Source organism: Anomaloglossus baeobatrachus, chromosome 11 (assembly GCF_048569485.1).
Source record: "Anomaloglossus baeobatrachus isolate aAnoBae1 chromosome 11, aAnoBae1.hap1, whole genome shotgun sequence".
NCBI lineage: Eukaryota > Metazoa > Chordata > Amphibia > Anura > Aromobatidae > Anomaloglossus > Anomaloglossus baeobatrachus.
This window is the reverse complement of record NC_134363.1, coordinates 84,971,857-84,989,893: the sequence shown is the minus strand read 5'-3', so window position 1 is coordinate 84,989,893 and position 18,037 is coordinate 84,971,857.

The window sequence follows — 18,037 nt, the reverse complement described above, 5'->3', positions numbered from 1 at the left end:
GACCATAGTTGCATTGTCAGGGACAGTCAGTTTTGGTTCTTCAGCTGTCAATAAGGCTAGACCACTTTTGCAATCTACACCACCTCTCCAGTTTTGCTACCACATTTACATTTACATTTACAAGTAACTAATCTTGTCGCTAACAAAATGAGTGGCAAAAGGACAGATGCTGGTGGAAAGGGGAACAGGCGGGTTGGAAAAGGAAAAAAAGGGTTTGTCCCTGGGGAAGGTGGCAAACCTACATTAACATCTGCTGAAGATAGGCCATCTTCCAGCAAAAGTAAGATGTCTTTTACTTTCCGTGGACAATCCTATGTGCTCCCTTTTTTACGGACCCGAACAACTGTAAGAAAGGTAGATGATGCACAAAAAAAGAACATGCTTGAATGGATCTCAAGTGCTCCAACAATGCCCTCTCCTCCACCTCAACTACCACATAAAAAAAACAGTCCTCTGAGTTGTCATCCCAATCACACTTGCTTTCTCCCAGCTCTCAAGTCTCCACCCGCCCTGCACAGTATGGTGTAACAGAGATGGCTGAGTCTGCAGAGCTGTTCAGTCACACTATAGCCTGGGAATCAGAGGTCTGCTCCCAAGCTACAGTGAGTACAGACCAGGAAATGGTCTGCAGTGATGCCCAGAAGCTTTGTGACTCAGATTCAGGCCCTGATGACCAAGTTTCTGAGCATAATGTAGACCCTCATTCACAAACTGTAACACCTGTTGGTGGAGACAATGAGGAACATACTGATGACGATGAGACGCAGATACCAGATTGGGATGACAACTTAAATATTCGGTCAGGGCAGGAAGAGGCTAGGTCTTAGGGTGAGGGGAGTGCAAACACAATGCTTGATGATGAAGTTCTAGATCCCACTTGCTGTCAACCCACAGTCAGGCACTTGAGGAGGTCAACAGAGGCGGTGGAGGAGAATGCAACTGACGACGAAGTTACCTTGCGTCTTCCTGGACAGAGTCGGAGTACTGGTAGCACGTCTACAACTGCATCCTCAGCCACCACTGTGCCTCTGAGCACAAGTCGGGGTGGCTCTGCAGGTCGCATGTCCTCTAAGCCTTGCCTAGCCTGGTCCTTTTTTGACCTTGCAAAGGATCTCCCAAATCATATGATCTGTAAAATTTGTCAGGAATCTATAAGTAGAGGCAAAAAGCTCACCAGTTTGTCTTCTTCCATGAATCGTCACATGAATACCAAGCATAATTCCCAGTGAGAAGCTCACTGTGCTGCAATGCGGCCTAGCGTAGCGGGCCAACCACCGCCAGCCCCTTCCAGTGCATCCGCGTGCTCTTCATCTTCTATGACTGTGGAGACAGCTGTCACACCTGGTTTTCCACACACACCTACCACCACTGTAACCGCAACAGGCAGTTTGCTTGGTAGGTCGTCAGTTGGTTTGGAAGGTGAAACAGGTGCGGGTGTACAGCTCTCTCAGACATCGATAGCACTAACTTTGAATGAAGGCAACATCATGTCTACGCCTGCACTTTCCTCACAAACCTGCATTTTTCCAAGGACACACTACTCACCACCATTTCCACACAGCAGCCAGATCTCTGTCCCTCAGATGTGGACAAATAAAAGGCCATTTCCTGCGACCCATGACAAAGCTAAGAGGTTGACTTTATCCCTCTGTAAGCTCTTGGCTACCGAAATGCTGCCTTTCCGCCTCGTGGATACACAGGATTTTCGAGACCTTATGTCCGTCGCTGTGCCCCAGTACCAGATGCCCAGTCGCCACTACTTCTCAAAAGAAAGGTGTGCAGGCGCTACACTAGCATGTCGCACACAACATCACCGCTTCCTTGAGAAACTCTGTGTGTGAACGGGTGCATTTCACCATTGATACTTGGACCAGTAAGCATGGACAGGGGCGTTACATGTCGCTGACTGGGCACTGGGTAACTATGGTGATAGATGGAGAAGGGTCTGCTGAACAAGTCTTGCCGTCCTCACGACTTGTGCGTCAATCCTCTGTCTGTCGAAGTTCTTACACTGCTTCTGCCTCCTCAACCTCGTCTGGGTTCTCCCCCTCCGCCCCAAGCCTGCCTGGTCAGGCCACCAGTGTTGTAACTGTGCTCAAGGAATCACGCACACCTCCTTGCAACAAAGCGCAACGGCATCAGGCGGTCTTTAGCTTGAAATGTCTTGGAAATAAGAGTCACACAGAGGCTGAGTTGTGGGCAGCTCTGCGGTCTGAGTTTCGTAGATGGTTGTCTCCACTCAACCTGCAGCCAGGTAAGGCCATGTGCGACAATGCTGCAAACCTGGGTGCGGCCCTTCACCTGGGCAAGGTGACACACGTGCCTTGTATGGCTCATGTGTTGAACCTTGTTGTCCAGCAATTTTTAACACACCATCCCGGCCTAGATGGCCTTCTGCACAGGGCACGAAAACTGTCTGCTCACTTCTGCCGTTCAACCGCCGCAGCTGACTGACTTGCATCGCTCCAGAAGTCTTTCGGCCTGCCGGTTCAACACCTGAAATGTGATGTGCCGACACGCTAGAATACGACTCTCCAGATGTTACAGTGACTGTGGCAGCACCGCCGAGCACTGGTGCAATACGTCATGACGTATATCCTGGGCCAACGAGATGCAGAGGTGGGGCAGATCACCTTGATGGAGTGGTCTCAGATCAAGGACCTATGCACCCTTCTGCACAGTTTCGACATGGCGACGAATATGTTTAGCACTGACAATGCCATTATCAGCATGACAATTCCAGTCATTTACATGCTGGAGCACACGCTAAACACTATTCGGAGTCAGGGGGTGGGACAACAGGCAGGGGAGGAAGTACAGGAAGATTCAAATGCGCAAGGGATAACAACATCACCAAGGTCCAGACGTTCATCATCACCAAGGTGGCAGGCATGGGACAATGTGGTAGAGGGATTAACAAGGGCGCATGGTAGCAGGAAAAATGTTGAGGAAGGTGCAGGAGAACATGAAGAAATGGAGGACGAACTGTCCATGGACATGGAAGACTCAGCAGATGAGGGAGACCTTGGTCAAATTTCAGATGAAAGAGGTTGGGGGGAGATGTCAGAGGAAGAAAGAATGGTTAGCACCTCTATGCCACAAACACAGCAAGGACTTGGTCCGCATTGATGCGCAAGACACATGAGCGTCTTCTTGCTGCACTACCTACAATATGACCCTCGGATTGTCAAAATTAGAAGTAATGATGACTACTTGGTTGCCACACTATTAGATCCCCGGTACAAGTCCAAATTTTGTGAAATAATTCCAGCCATAGAAAGGGACGCACGTATGCAAGAGTATCAGCAGAAGCTGTTACACAATCTTAGCTCGGCTTTTCCACCAAACACCAGTGGTGCACGGAGTGAATTTCCCAATTGTAACTTGACAAACATGGGACTGTCTCGTCATCAACAGTCTAACCGTACCATCAGCACCGTATCTGTTGCTGGTAACAGCAATTTTATTGAATCGTTTCATAATTTTTTTAGACCATCCTTTGCAAGGCCAACAGAGACAAGAAGTCTGACACATAGTCAACGGCTGCAGAGGATGATACAGCAGTATCTCCAAATGAACATCAATGCCATGACTTTGCAACTGCAGCCTTGCTCATTTTGGGCTTCAAATCTTGAAAAATGGCCTGAGCTCTCCACATACGCCTTGGAGATCTTGTCGTGTCCAGCTGCCAGCGTTGTCTCAGAACGTGTCTTCAGTGCTGCTGGGTGTGTGCTGACAGATAAGCGCACACGTCTGTCCAGTGGCAATGTGGACAGACTAACGTTCATCAAGATGAACAAGTCATGGATCCACAAGGACTTTACTACCCCTGTGTCATCCTGTGGAGAGTAAAGGCTTGTAGAATTGGAACGTGCTTGATGCAAATGTACCTGTCAAGTTTGCAACTGGGGCACAAGTGATGCCACTGAAGGGGTGTCTGTGGGGCCCAATTTTTGGAAATAAAGGAAACTGTGCTTGGAGTCCGCTTGCTTGCATTACTTTTAAAAATGATCCAAGATGAACAGATCTGGGATCAGCAAAGACTTTGCTACCTACCCCTGTGTCATCCTGGGGAGAGTAAAGGCTTGTGGATTTGGAATGTGCTTGACGCAAATGTATCTGTCAAGTTTGCAACTGGGGCACAAGTGATGCCACTGAAAGGGTGTCTGTGTGGCTCAATTTTTGGAAAAAAGGGCGACTCTGCTTTGTGTCCCCCTGCTGTGTTTTTAAAAACGAGCCAAGATGAACAAGTCACAGTTCAGCAAAGCCTTTGCTAGCTAGGCCGGTGTCATCCTGCTGACAGCTAAGGTTGGCATATTTTTGAATGTGCTTGATGCAAATCTACTTGTCAAGTTTGCAAATGGGGCACAAGTGATGCCACTGAAGTGGTGTCTGTGAGGCCCAATTTTTGGAAATAAAGGAAACAGTGCTTGGAGTCCGCTTGCATTGCTTTTAAAAATGATCCAAGATGAACAGATCTGGGATCAGCAAAGACTTTGCTACCTACCCCTGTGTCATCCTGGGGAGAGTAAAGGCTTGTGGATTTGGAATGTGCTTGATGCAAATGTACCTGTAAAGTTTGCAACTGGGGCACAAGTGATGCCACTGAAAGGGTGTCTGTGTGGCCCAATTTTTGGAAAAAACGGCGACTCTGCTTGGAGTCCCCCTGCTGTGTTTTTAAAAACGAGCCAAGATGAACAAGTCATGGTTCAGCAAAGACTTTGCTACCTAGCCCTGTGTCATCCTGGGGACAGCTAAGGCTGGCATATTTTTGAATGTGCTTGATGCAAATCTACCTGTGAAGTGTACAACAGGGGCACAAGTGCTGCCACTGAAGGGGTGTCTGCAGGGCCAGATTAAGGTTGGTGGGGGCCCCTGGGCAGAAAATCTGGTGGGGGCCCCATAACGTTAACAGTTTTAGCCGTAACAGTAGAGCACGTACTGTAGCATTTAGATATAAATCCACTGAGCATGGATCGTATCCTGTTCTGCCACATTCAGATTTACACTTATACACAGAAAATAAAGTTACTCACATTTTTTTATTGATCCCAATGTTAAGACAGCCAAGTAATAGTAAAAATAAAGAAAGGGAAAGTTCTCACTGGCAGCAATGGTTGCTGAAAATCACAATGTGCTCTCTATTGTATTGTCTCCGGAGTAGTACATAGCAGCTGATGTCTGTACACGGTATGCCATACACTGTATCAGAGGTGGATCTAGGTTTTCCTGTCCATGGAGTAGGAGTTCAGTTTGGCGCCCCCTTCTATACATGGCTTATGCGGTTTGAGTAGTTGTCATGTGACCGCTCATACGCCATTTTCACACGTGCCAATGAGCTGCTCTTCCTAATTCTCTCAATGTTCAGTCAAATACTACAGCCCATAAAGAGAAGCAGGAAGAGAAGCTAATTGTGACTCAAAGTATTAAAATGACCTGCAAGTGGTCATGTGACCACTTCTAAAATTAGCAAGCAGAGCTGAATCCTTACATTGAGTATATTACAGGTTGTTGGATTGGGCATGCTACGGGGCTTACTTTTATTATTAAAGGGGTTGTCCAGCTCGACAAGGAAAATTTGTAGTTATATGACTGCAGACTTCTGAATTCTCACAGCTTGCGGACTGCACACTGTCATGATTTTCCCGTGCCATGAGCAAGTAGTCATGAGACTGCAAGTATGCGATTTGCTTACTTCCGGACACATTAAAATTAGACGTCTGCAGCCTCACTCAATAGTTACATGCCCTCAAGCTCTCACTGCTGGCATCGGAGAGTCCTGACAGTGTGCAGTGTGCACACTGAGGATTCAGAAGTCTGCAGTCACATAGAAACTTTCATCACAAATCTGGACAACCCCTTTAATGCTACTAACATAATGTAGAAACCCTTGCGGTCATGTAATTTTACAAATCATGGCTTGCTACATGTGTACAGGATCAGAATCAGTAAAATGTACATAAATACACTGTGTGCAGAATTATTAGACAAATGAGTATTTTGTTCACATGATACTTTTTATACATGTTGTCCTACTCCAAGCTGTATAGGCTGAGAGCCAACTACCAATTAAGTAAATCCGGTGATGTGCATCTCTGTAATGAGGAGGGGTGCGGTGTAATGACATCAACCCCCTATATAAGGGGTGCTTAATTATTAGGCAACTTCTTTTTCCTTTGGCAGAATGGGTCAAAAGAGAGATGTGACGGGCTCTGAAAAGTCCAAAATTGTGCGATGTCTTGCAGAGGATGCAGCAGTCTTGAAATTGCCAAACTTTTGAAGCATGATCACCGAACAATCAAGCGTTTCATGGCAAATAGCCAACAGGGTTGCAAGAAGCGTGTTGGGCAAAAAAGGCGCAAAATAACTGCCCATAAACTGAGAAAAATCAAGCATGAAGCTGCCAAGATGCCATTTGCCACCAGTTTGGCCATATTTCAGAGCTGCAACATTACTAGAGTATCAAAAAGCACAAGGTGTGCCATACTCAGGGACATGGCCAAGGTAAGGAAGGCTGAAAAGCCACCACCTTTCAACAAAAAACATAAGATAAAACGTCAAGACTGGGCCAAGAAATATCTGAAGACTGATGTTTCAAAGGTTTTATGGACTGATGAAATGAGAGTGACTCTTGATGGGCCAGATGGATGGGCCAGAGGCTGGATCAGTAAAGGGCAGAGAGCTCTACTCCGACTCAGACGCCAGCAAGGTGGAGGTGGGCACTGGTATGGGCTGGGATCAGCAAAGATCAACTTGTGGGACCTTTTCTGGTTGAGGATGGAGTGAAGCTCAACTCCCAGACCTACTGCCAGTTTCTGGAAGACAACTTCTTCAAGCAGTGGTACAGGAAGAAGTCGGTATCGTTCAAGAAAAACATGGTTTTCATGCAGGACAATGCTCCATCACATTAATCCAACTACTCCACAGCGTGGCTGGCCAGTAAAGGTCTAAAAGATGAAAAAATAATGACATGGCCCCCTTGTTCACCTGATCTGAACCCCATAGAGAACCTGTGGTCCCTAATAAAATGTGAGATCTACAGGGAGGGAAAACAGTCCACCTCTGGGAGCAGTGTCTGGAGGCTGTGGTGGCTGCTGCACGCAATGTTGATCGTAAACAGATCAAGCACTGACAGAATCTATGGATGGTCGGCTGTTGAGTGTCATCAGAAAGAAAGGGGGCGATATTGGGCACTCATTTTTTGGGGTTTTGTTTTTGCATGTCAGAAATGTTTATTTCTAAATTTTGTGCAGTTATATTGGTTTACCTGGTGAAAATAAACAAGTGAGATGGGAATATATTTGCTTTTTATTAAGTTGCCAAATAATTCTGCACAGTAATAGTTACCTGCACAGACAGATATCCTCCTAAGATAGCCAAATCTAAAAAAAAACCACTTCAACTTCCAAAAATATTAAGATTTGATATTTATGAGTCTTTTGGGCTAATTGAGAACATAGTTGTTGATCAATAATAAAAAAAATCCTCTAAAATACAAAATGCCTAATAATTCTGCACACGGTGTACAGCACCAGAACCAAAAGCAATACCAAAATACATCACTAGCACCCTCATCAGTAAACCAATATATCACCAGAACCACCAATACATGACTACAGTACCAAATTTACTACAACAATATATTGTAATGTCACATCCCCATATACATTTGTATCACATGAATTAACAACTCCCAGTATGTCCTTAACAATTGTAAGAAAATGATGAGAGTTGTTATCAGTATTCATCAGACTTTGGACCATACAGGAGCCACAGTCCTGATGAGAAGCTTTGAGTATCACACACATACAGTCACATCCAGGTACCTTGTAGGTGACATCTTCCCTGATCGGAGTCATCTTATTCTTTCTTCTCCATCTTGTCCAGACGTCATGATGACTATTCACATCCACAGCTCCTCTCTCCAGACCTCCCGGGCCTTCTGCAGCACATCTCAACATTATGCCCTTAAAATAAATAGCAGAATGATTATAATGCTCCTAAATATAAATATATGACCTACGCTGTGCGTCTGAATAAATAATTGGCCCTCACTGTGCTCCCTGCACAAAATGACCCTCACAATGTCATTCTTATGGTACATGGCCTCTTCTTTCAGTACTGGGCCCCCTCTTCACACCGTCCTCTACATTGTGTACCCACTATACTTCCAAATGTCTATACTGTGCCCCCTCCTCACACTCCCCCTCCTGAGCTGTGCCCTCACAATGTCCCCCATGCTATCCCCTCTCTATACTGCCCTCACCCTCAGTACCAAAATCACTGAAAGTGCAACTCAATCTCACATTCCCCCTCTTCAGCATACTGTGGCCTCCATACTGTGCCCTCACACTGGCCACCATGCTGCCCCTTCTCTATACTGCCTACCTCCTTCACTATACAGTCACTATACCGCACCTCAGTCTCACATTCCCTCTCCTCAGCATACTGTGCCTCCATACTGTGCCCTCACACTGGCCACCATGCTGCCCCTTCTCTATACTGCCTACCTCCTTCACTATACAGTCACTATACCGCACCTCAGTCTCACATTCCCCCTCCTCAGCATACTGTGCCCTCCATACTGTGCCCTCACACTGGCCACCATGCTGCCCCTTCTCTATACTGCCTACCTCCTTCACTATACAGTCACTATACCGCACCTCAGTCTCACATTCCCCCTCCTCAGCATACTGTGCCCTCCATACTGTGCCCTCACACTGGCCACCATGCTGCCCCTTCTCTATACTGTCTACCTCCTTCACTATACAGTCACTATACCGCACCTCAGTCTCACATTCCCCCTCCTCAGCATACTGTGCCCTCCATACTGTGCCCTCACACTGGCCACCATGCTGCCCCTTCTCTATACTGCCTACCTCCTTCACTATACAGTCACTATACCGCACCTCAGTCTCACATTCCCTCTCCTCAGCATACTGTGCCTCCATACTGTGCCCTCACACTGGCCACCATGCTGCCCCTTCTCTATACTGCCTACCTCCTTCACTATACAGTCACTATACCGCACCTCAGTCTCACATTCCCCCTCCTCAGCATACTGTTCCCTCCATACTGTGCCCTCACACTGGCCACCATGCTGCCCCTTCTCTATACTGTCTACCTCCTTCACTATACAGTCACTATACCGCACCTCAGTCTCACATTCCCCCTCCTCAGCATACTGTGCCCTCCATACTGTGCCCTCACACTGGCCACCATGCCGCCCCTTCTCTATACTGCCTACCTCCTTCACTATACAGTCACTATACCGCACCTCAGTCTCACATTCCCCCTCCTCAGCATACTGTGCCCTCCATACTGTGCCCTCACACTGGCCACCATGCTGCCCCTTCTCTATACTGTCTACCTCCTTCACTATACAGTCACTATACCGCACCTCAGTCTCACATTCCCCCTCCTCAGCATACTGTGCCCTCCATACTGTGCCCTCACACTGGCCACCATGCCGCCCCTTCTCTATACTGTCTACCTCCTTCACTATACAGTCACTATACTGCACCTCAGTCTCACATTCCCCCTCCTCCATACTGTGTTCTCACACTGGCCACCATGCTGCCCCTTCTCTATACTGCTTATGTTCCCCACTACCCAGGCTCTATACTATGCCCCTCACACTTTTCTCCACCAATACTCTCCACTTACAATTTTCTCCCACCATACTGCTGCCTCACACTTTTTAATGGTGCCCCCCTGATTGCCGTGCAGGGGAACATATGCCGCATGCCCCCCAAAGGTACGCCCCTGTACAGTGTACAGGAGAATACATGACTGTTACACAATATACTGTGATACAGACATCAGAGGTTATACAATATACACATTATTATATACCATCTGATGTGTGTACACAGTATATCACACTGCTCTGTACACTGGATGTGGTATACCATGTGCACAGATATACCATGCCCTGCACTGATCACACCTGGGCCTACAGGACAGGATGTAACATATTCTATATGTAATATGGGTCATATAGTATAATGTGTGCTGCAGGCTCAGATGTGATCAGTGCAGGATCTGTGTAGTGATGTTTGTGCTGGAGATCAGTGTGTGTTATTGCAGGGGAGGGATGAGGCCGATGACCCGGCACTGACAGCCCGACCTGATCTGCAGCAGCTCACACTCCTGCAATAACTCACACTCATCCCGGGCAGAGCTGCCGCTGACACTATGGAACCGGTCTGGAGTTATCAGCGGCGTCCTGCTCCCTCCTCACTGCAGTCTCCTGCCCGGCCGGCACCATGATTAATGACCTCATACTTACCGGGATCCACTGAGACCTCCGGTCCTCCCACAAGCTCCTCTACGGCAGGAAGAAACAGCAGCGCGGTGACGTCATCCTGGCAGACGCAGCCCACACAGCGTGCAGTGGGCGTGTCTGCAGAAAAGTGATGGCCGGGATTGAAATACCTTAAAGGTACAGTGCGGTCCTGAACCACTGCGACATTAATAAAATGGCGGACACACAGATGGTGGTGGGGGCCCCCTCAGAGGCTCTTGTGGTGGGGGCCCCTGGGCTGAAGCCCCGTCTGCCCCGCCTATAATCCGGCCCTGGGTGTCTGTGTGGCCCAATTTTTGGAATAAAAAGGGAGACTCTGCTTGGAGTCCGCTTGCTGTGTTTTACATGATTTTAGAAGGACATGCCATGCCTATATCTGTGCCTCATCCTCTTTTTCCTCGTCCAGCTGTTTTGTTTTTGCAGGAGTATATGTCCTTGTCACTTTCCCATGTGTTTGTGTTGTCTTGGGAGTTGTTTGTCACCTTTTGGACACCTTTGAGGGTGTTTTCCAGGTGTTGTTAGGTGTTTGTGATTGCCTCCCATTGTTTCCTATGGGGTTTGAGAGGTTCGTCGAACGGTTCGTCGAACGGTTAGTCGAACGGGGCACCATTCGACGAACCAAACCGAACTCGAACTCTAGGGGGGGTGGCTCATCTCTACTAAGAACACCACAAGAACTTTCAGTCGAACATTCTAAAACACCAGAGTGCATGCCTGGACATCATCTCACTTGATCCACCCATGATTTGGCATCAGGTCAACAGTCCACAGGGCGCATGCTTGGACATCAATTCACCTGATCAACGAACAATTGGGCATCAGGTAATAGTCCATAACTTCTATCATCCTTCTTCACTTTGGTGAACACATAATAATGCAAGCTATCTAATTACACCTATTGACAATTAGAAAGCCATGGAAACCATAGGGTGTAGGGGCAACATGACAGACTGAAGGGAAGGGAGTTGATGGGGTTAAATGGTGATAGCTATTATAGGAATGAGGAAGAATAAGGTGATTGGTTACGGGGTGGAGTGCTGTGGTAGGAAAGGGGGGAGCTTCATGGGGTATATAGGAGGAGGTGGGGGTCAGTTACCTCCTCTTGAACTTCCTGGACGACAGCTTGGGGAGCCTCCATCATGTCGTCCAGACGACTCCAACAGCTTGATGGATCCGGACATCACTGATCTGGTCAGCATGACGGTGCAGGGTGCCCAGGCAGCGCAGTACCACATCCGGGCTGCCTGGGTGTCTCCTCGGCACCATCACCTCTCCCGCCACCCTTCTGAGCTGCAGTGCTGGCGATTTTTCAGACGCAGCTGGTGGTCTTTTCGGGGTGGTAAGGGCGAGGAGGCAGACTTGACAGCCCCCCTCCGTGGGGACCCTCCGCGGCAGGGCGGGCAGCAATAGCCTGCTGCGCCCACGCACGCTGCCGGGAAGAATCTCCTGCAGGGCCGTATCAGCCAAAAAGGGGGCGTGTCCAGCCTGGGGGCCTACTTCCAGTTTGAGGCCTCGGGCTGGATGTAGGAGCGATGCAGCGGCTCCCGGCCAGGAGCGCGCTCTGCGGTGGAGATGGCTATTCATACCCCCCCTCGCCGTTGGCGAGGGGGCTGCTGATTGCAGGGACACCCGTGTTGGGAACATGGCTGTCTGGAGGACTGGGCACAGCAGGCGGCGGGAGGAGGAGAGACAGGAGGCCTGCTGTTTTCTCCTGGAGCAGGCTCTGGGTTGGCAGGGCAGCTCCCAGCGGCAGCGGTTTCCCCCAGAAGGGGGGAGAACCCAGCATGGTGGAGGTGTACCGCCCCGCGGCCTCGGCTGCGGCCGCCTAGCCGCTTGGATCCATGCTCGCGTTCTACGGGTGGTGGCTCGAGCCTCTCACGGACCCGGGGGTCATGTCGCTCTGCAAGGGAGGTTGGCGCTACGCGCGGGGGATACGGGTATTCGGTTTTAGGATGATTATTCGTGACGCCAGCCACGGGTTGTGGTGATGGTGGACACCACCGCTACGGTGAAGGTACGGGGACTCCCAGGAGCGGTGTAGTGGCGCAGCTAGGTGTTGACCCCTCCATGGGTAGGGGCGGTTGGTCCGGGGCCCGATCGGGGAGATGTAGGGCGCAGTGTTGTGGCGCGGTGCGGTGCCCGAGGGCACAGGTGTACTCACGATTGAATCACACAGAGTCACTGGTAAACCAAACGAAGTGATGAACGGGGCCCGCAGCCGGCTGCAGCTTACTAGTCGAGTTGGCAATGTCCGCCTTTCTCCTGCACCTGTGTTTGTAGTTTGACCACTGTGCCTGAGCACTGGTAGTCCGCTCCCCGGCGTGTATATGTCGTAGGAGCCCCTTTGCCCGCAGACGCTGGCCCTTGGATTTCTGGCCTTTGGCGGTGGCTACTACCCGGATGGGTTGGGCTGTTGCCTTCAATCGGGACATTGGTGGGAATGAATCCCTGAGGTCCAGACCGCAATCAGTTAATTCGACTATGGTGGTGGCATATAGCCTAGTTCGGGGTCTGAGTACCCTGCCTGGTGCTCCGGTATCCTGTTGGCTCCCCGGTTCGGTTCCGGCGGGCCGCTACCCGGTCCCGGTCCCTTATGGTTCCACTGGTCGTGTTCCCGGTCTACTGCAGGCAGCCACTGCTGTCTGCCTGCCTGACTGTTCGGGGGTCCTAGGCTCTAACCCAAGCCCCGTGCAGAACTGTACTTCACTACTCTCCACTCCACTGTTCTTACTGTTCTAACTGTTCTAACTGCTGTTTTCCTGCCTCAGGCCAGCAGACTCCTCGGAGGGCGTGTTTTTCCACCTGACTCCGCCCACCTGGTGTGCCTTTCTGACTCTGAGGGAGGCAATCAGGTCTTTGTGGTTGACGGGTGGTACCTTCCTACTGTCGGGGGGTGTATGCGGTGAATGTAGTGACCTGTGACCCCTGGGTACCCAGGACGTCACACTCCCCCTTGGTTTAATGCAGACCGTCCACGGGCTGCCCGTCCACACCGGTTTATTTTGTTGTTAACTGCAAAAAGATAAATAACAAGTAAACATTCAAAAAGCATTTTCATTTCTTCCCTTACGGGAGGCACATTACTTGAACCGTTACAAGCGGGAACATTTTTATTAACATTCGGGAACGGGTCCATCCGCTTTCCCACCCAAGCAACCTAGACCTTGATGCTGCCCCTAAGAAACAGGCAGCACCCCTCTTCCTCAGTCCGGAAAACGGGAACTGGCCCATGTCACCCAAGCGAGAACTGGTACGGTGATACGCACCATGGAGTCATTCAGAGGCCCCACGTCCAAGGGGACCCCTGACCCGGAGGATGGTCACCGGTTCTGATGGTGACCGGACCCCAGCCTGCTCTGCTGCGGGTCCACATTCCAACCAGCCTCTCCGGAGACTGACAATTGCGGGAATGGGCAGTTGGGGACTATTTACAAGCCCAATAGTTTTTGGGTGGCTTGCAAGTTCTCAGCCTTGTCTTTAGGGAAAAGGGGACAACATCAGTCCCAACAGGGATGGGCGCTTCAGCAGCCAACGGGCTACCACCAAAACTGCAGGTCCCAATGGGGACTTTAACTTTTTGGACAACGGGAATCCGCTGCCTTACTCTTCATCGTGAGTAGGCAGCGGGAGTCTCGGACATGCAGCTGAGCACCCATGCACGCCTTCCTTACACTCAAGGCTTGCACAGTGACTTGGGACATCTGGGATTCACGGGTCTCACCGTGAACGGGTCCTGCCTCCTGACGGGCCGGCGGGTCTGGGAAGGTCTGATGCTGCAGGGGTGTTTTCCCCGAGGCGGGCTTCTCGTTCGCCTGCACCACGGCTGCCATCTCTTGTAGACCCTGCTTCCAGTCCTGAGTCTGCTGCATCGACTCAACCTGTACCTGGATACAGAACTGCACCAACTTTCTTTCCAGCCACGTCGCCGTCCCTGGCGGCCACTGGCCCCAGGCCGCCTAAGCTTCAGCGTCTTGGGCGGGTGCCGCTCCCGCGGCCCACACGGGAACTGTAGCTTCTCCTTTTCCGCTGGCGGTCTTCTCTGCAGGCGGATCTCCTCTGGCCAGGACCGCGGCCTCCACTGCCGGTGAAGACGTCAGCGGGCCGGGTGGAGGGGTGGCGGCAGCCAGCACGGGCAACAGGAGAGGCCGTATAAGGGCCGGGGGCAGACCGGGTCCCTCAGCCACAGCGGCCGATCCCTCAGGGACATAGGGGCGTGGGTCACCTACCCGCTTTTAAAGAATAGCCTACAACTTCGTACAACTGCGCGGTTGTAACCAGCTTCTCCACCTCGGCCGTCCATCGGTCCATCAGGCAGCGCATTTCCACTTGGTTGCGACGACACAGCAGCATCGTCTGGGCCTCCAGCCACGCCGATGTTCCCGGCGCGGGCTCCGGGGCTTTGGGCTTGCTGGACAGGGCAGACATGCTTCTTGCTCGGGGTCTAGGAACAAGACGGGTGCAGGGTCCTGGCGTCCCTGCTTCTTATCCCCGGGATCACATGGAGCCAGCTCTTCAACCGACCCCCCCACCTTGGTTTTTCTACGGCACTTCTCTCTTTTTGGGGCGGGGCTTCACTTTCGCGCCTTCACTGCTCGGGGAAGATGGCTCGAGGGGGAAACTTTCGCGCCCAAGATGGCGGATCTTCAGATTTTTCAGCGGGACGCCGCTGACGGGAACCACAAGGCGCACTTCTACAGGTAAGCAGCCTGGGTCGATCCTGTTCATGACGCCAGAAGAGTTGATGTGTACCGCCCCGCGGCCTCGGATGCGGCCACCGTGCCACTCGGATCCGTGCTCGCGTGCACGGGTGGTGGCTCGAGCCTCTCATGGACCCGGGGGTCACGTCGCTCTGCAGGGGAGGATGGCGCTACGCGCGGGGGATGCGGGTATTCGGTTTTAGGATGATTATTCATGACGCCACCCACGGGTTGTGGTGATGGTGGACACCACCGCTGCAATGAAGGTACGGGGCCTCCCGGGAGAGGTGTAGTGGCGCAGCTAGGTGTTGACCCCTCTGTGGGTAGGGGCGGTTGGTCCCGGGGCCCGTTCGGGGAGATGCAGGACGCAGTGTTGCGGCGCAGTGCGGTGCCCGAGGGCACAGGTGTACTCACAATTGAATCACACAGAGTCACTGGTAAACCAAACGAAGTGATGAACGGGGCCCGCAGCCGGCTGCAGCTTCCTAGTCGGGTTGGCAATGCACATGTTTCTCCTGCACCTGTGTTTGTAGTTTGACCACTGTGCCTGAGCACTGGTAGTCCGCTCCCCGACGTGTATATGTCGTACGAGCCCCTTTGCCTGCAGACGCTGGCCCTTGGATCTCTGTCCTTTGGCGGTGGCTACTATCCGGCTGTTGCCTTCAATCGGAACTTTGGTGGGAGTGAACCCCTGACCGCAATCAGTTAATTCGACTATGGTGGTGGCAAATAGCCTAGTTCGGGGTCTGAGTACCCTGCCTGGTGCTCCGGTATCCTGTTGGCTCCCTGGTTCGGTTCCGGCGGGCCGCTACCCGGTCCTGGTCCCTTACGGTTCCACTGGTCATATTCCCAGTCTCCTGCAGGCAGCCACTGCCGTCTGCCTGCCTGACTGTTCGGGGGTCCTAGGCTCCAACCCAGGCCCCGCGCAGAACTGTACTTCACTGCTCTCCATTCCACTGCATTCCACTGTTCTTACTGTTCTGACTGTTCTCGCGGTTCTAACTGTTCTAACTGCTGGTGTCCTGCCTCAGGCCAGCAGACTCCTTGGAGGGCGTGTCTTTCCGCCTGACTCCGCCCACCTGGTGTGCCTGTCTGACTATGAGGGAGGCAATCAGGTCTTTGTGGTTGACGGGTGGTACCTTCCTACTGTCGGGGGGGTGTATGTGGTGAATGTAGTGACCTGTGACCCCTGGGTGCCCAGGGCGTTACAAAGGTGATGATCGGCCCAGAACAGGGCGATGGATGCGGTGCTCCTGGTTTCAGGATGCGAACCCGGCGGGCATCGGTGGCGGCAGCTGAACAGTCAGGTGTCCTGGAAAAAACCTGGCAAAGACTGGATGGTGGCGGATGATCAGAGGGCATCCTCTGGAGGCAGCCGGGTGAGGTGACCAATCTGAGTATTTATCCTGTTCTCTTTTTAGTAGCAGGGAGGGTCGCTATAGGGTAGAAGGGCCTAGTGATCTGTGAAGTGTGCAGCTAATTCTTAGGGCTGCTGGAGTCTTGGTCTCCAGGGGGAATATGGGTCATGCGGTGGAGGCCAGGGGGCAGATTTTGTTCATGGCAGTGTTATGGCAGTATAACTGTGAGGGCACAGGGGGCGTCAGGTCTGGTGGTCACGGTTTCAGGTTGGGGGATGGTGAGGTCAAGTTTACGCCTCATTTTAGGTCATTTGAGTAGAGATGAGCGAACTGGCTGTGGTTCGGCTCGAGTTCGGTTCGTCGAACGGAGGTCTCGTTCGAGTTCAGTTCGGCAAACGTTCAACGAACCAAACTCAAACCAATAGGAAATAATGGGAGGCAATCACAAACACATAAAAACGCATTATAAATGTACACATACAGTTAATAAACATTGCCATAACACTTACCGGTCCCCGCGATCCCTCCTGCACACTGTCTCCTGCCGCTATTCCATCCGATGATCGCTGAATCCTCCCGGTGACCAGCACTGCCAGCAGTGATGCAGGAACTATCGTGACGTCAAAATAGCCATGTGCCCAGTCACGTGGCTATTATCTCATTGGCTACAGACTGGTCACATGGCTTTGACGTCATGTCCTGTCCTAGGTCCTGTCATTGCACTCTCCGGTACACGGTGCACATTTGCGTATCGCCGTGTACCGGCGACATGCTCTAGCACACGGTCGACTCCCTGTTCCGTTAGGGACCGGCTGACACAGCTGGTCATTAATGGAGATCACCATTGCCATAGCAACGCAGTTAGCGGTGACGTCACCGCTAACCGCGGCTCCGGGAATTACATGATCGGAGCACCGTTGCTATTGTAACGCGTCTGTCAGCGTTACCGCTGTTACCGCTGACAGCCAGCAGCACTGATCACTCACGGAGTGAAGGCTGCACGCTGCTTCCCGTGCAGCTTTCATGGTGTGAAGGCTGCACGGGAAGCAGCGTCTTCCCCCATGCAGCAGTGATGGAGCAGAGCTGCATTTGTTGAACGAGAAAGACAGAAGACCATCGTGGATCGTGGAAGGCTGACAGGGGGTAATAAAGATGGAGTCTCTAATGTGTCTGTGTATTTATTTCTATTAAAGTATTTTTTCTCTGTGTGGTGTCTTTTTTTTAACCCTTTATTGGAGATTCTTAATGGCCGGGTCAAACAAGCCTGACATTAAGAATCTCTGGCTTAATACTAGCTAGTAAAACAAAGCTAGTATTAACTCATTATTACCCAACAAGCCACCCGGCTTCAGGGCTGTTGGAAGAGTTGGATACAGCGCCAGATGATGGCGCTTCTATGAAAGTGCCATTTTCTGGGGCGGCTGCGGACTGCAATTCGCAGCAGAGGCGCCCAGAATCCTCGGGCTAACCTGTGCTGTGGATTCCAATCCCCAGCTGCCTAGATGTACCTGGCTGGACACAAAAATGGGGCGAAGCCCACGTCATTTGTTTTTTTGATTATATCATGAAATAAGTGAAATAATTGAAAAAAACGGGCTTCCCTATATTTTTGGTTCCCAGCCGGGTACAAATAGGCAACTGGGGGTTGGAGGCAGCCCGTGGCTGCCTGCTGTACC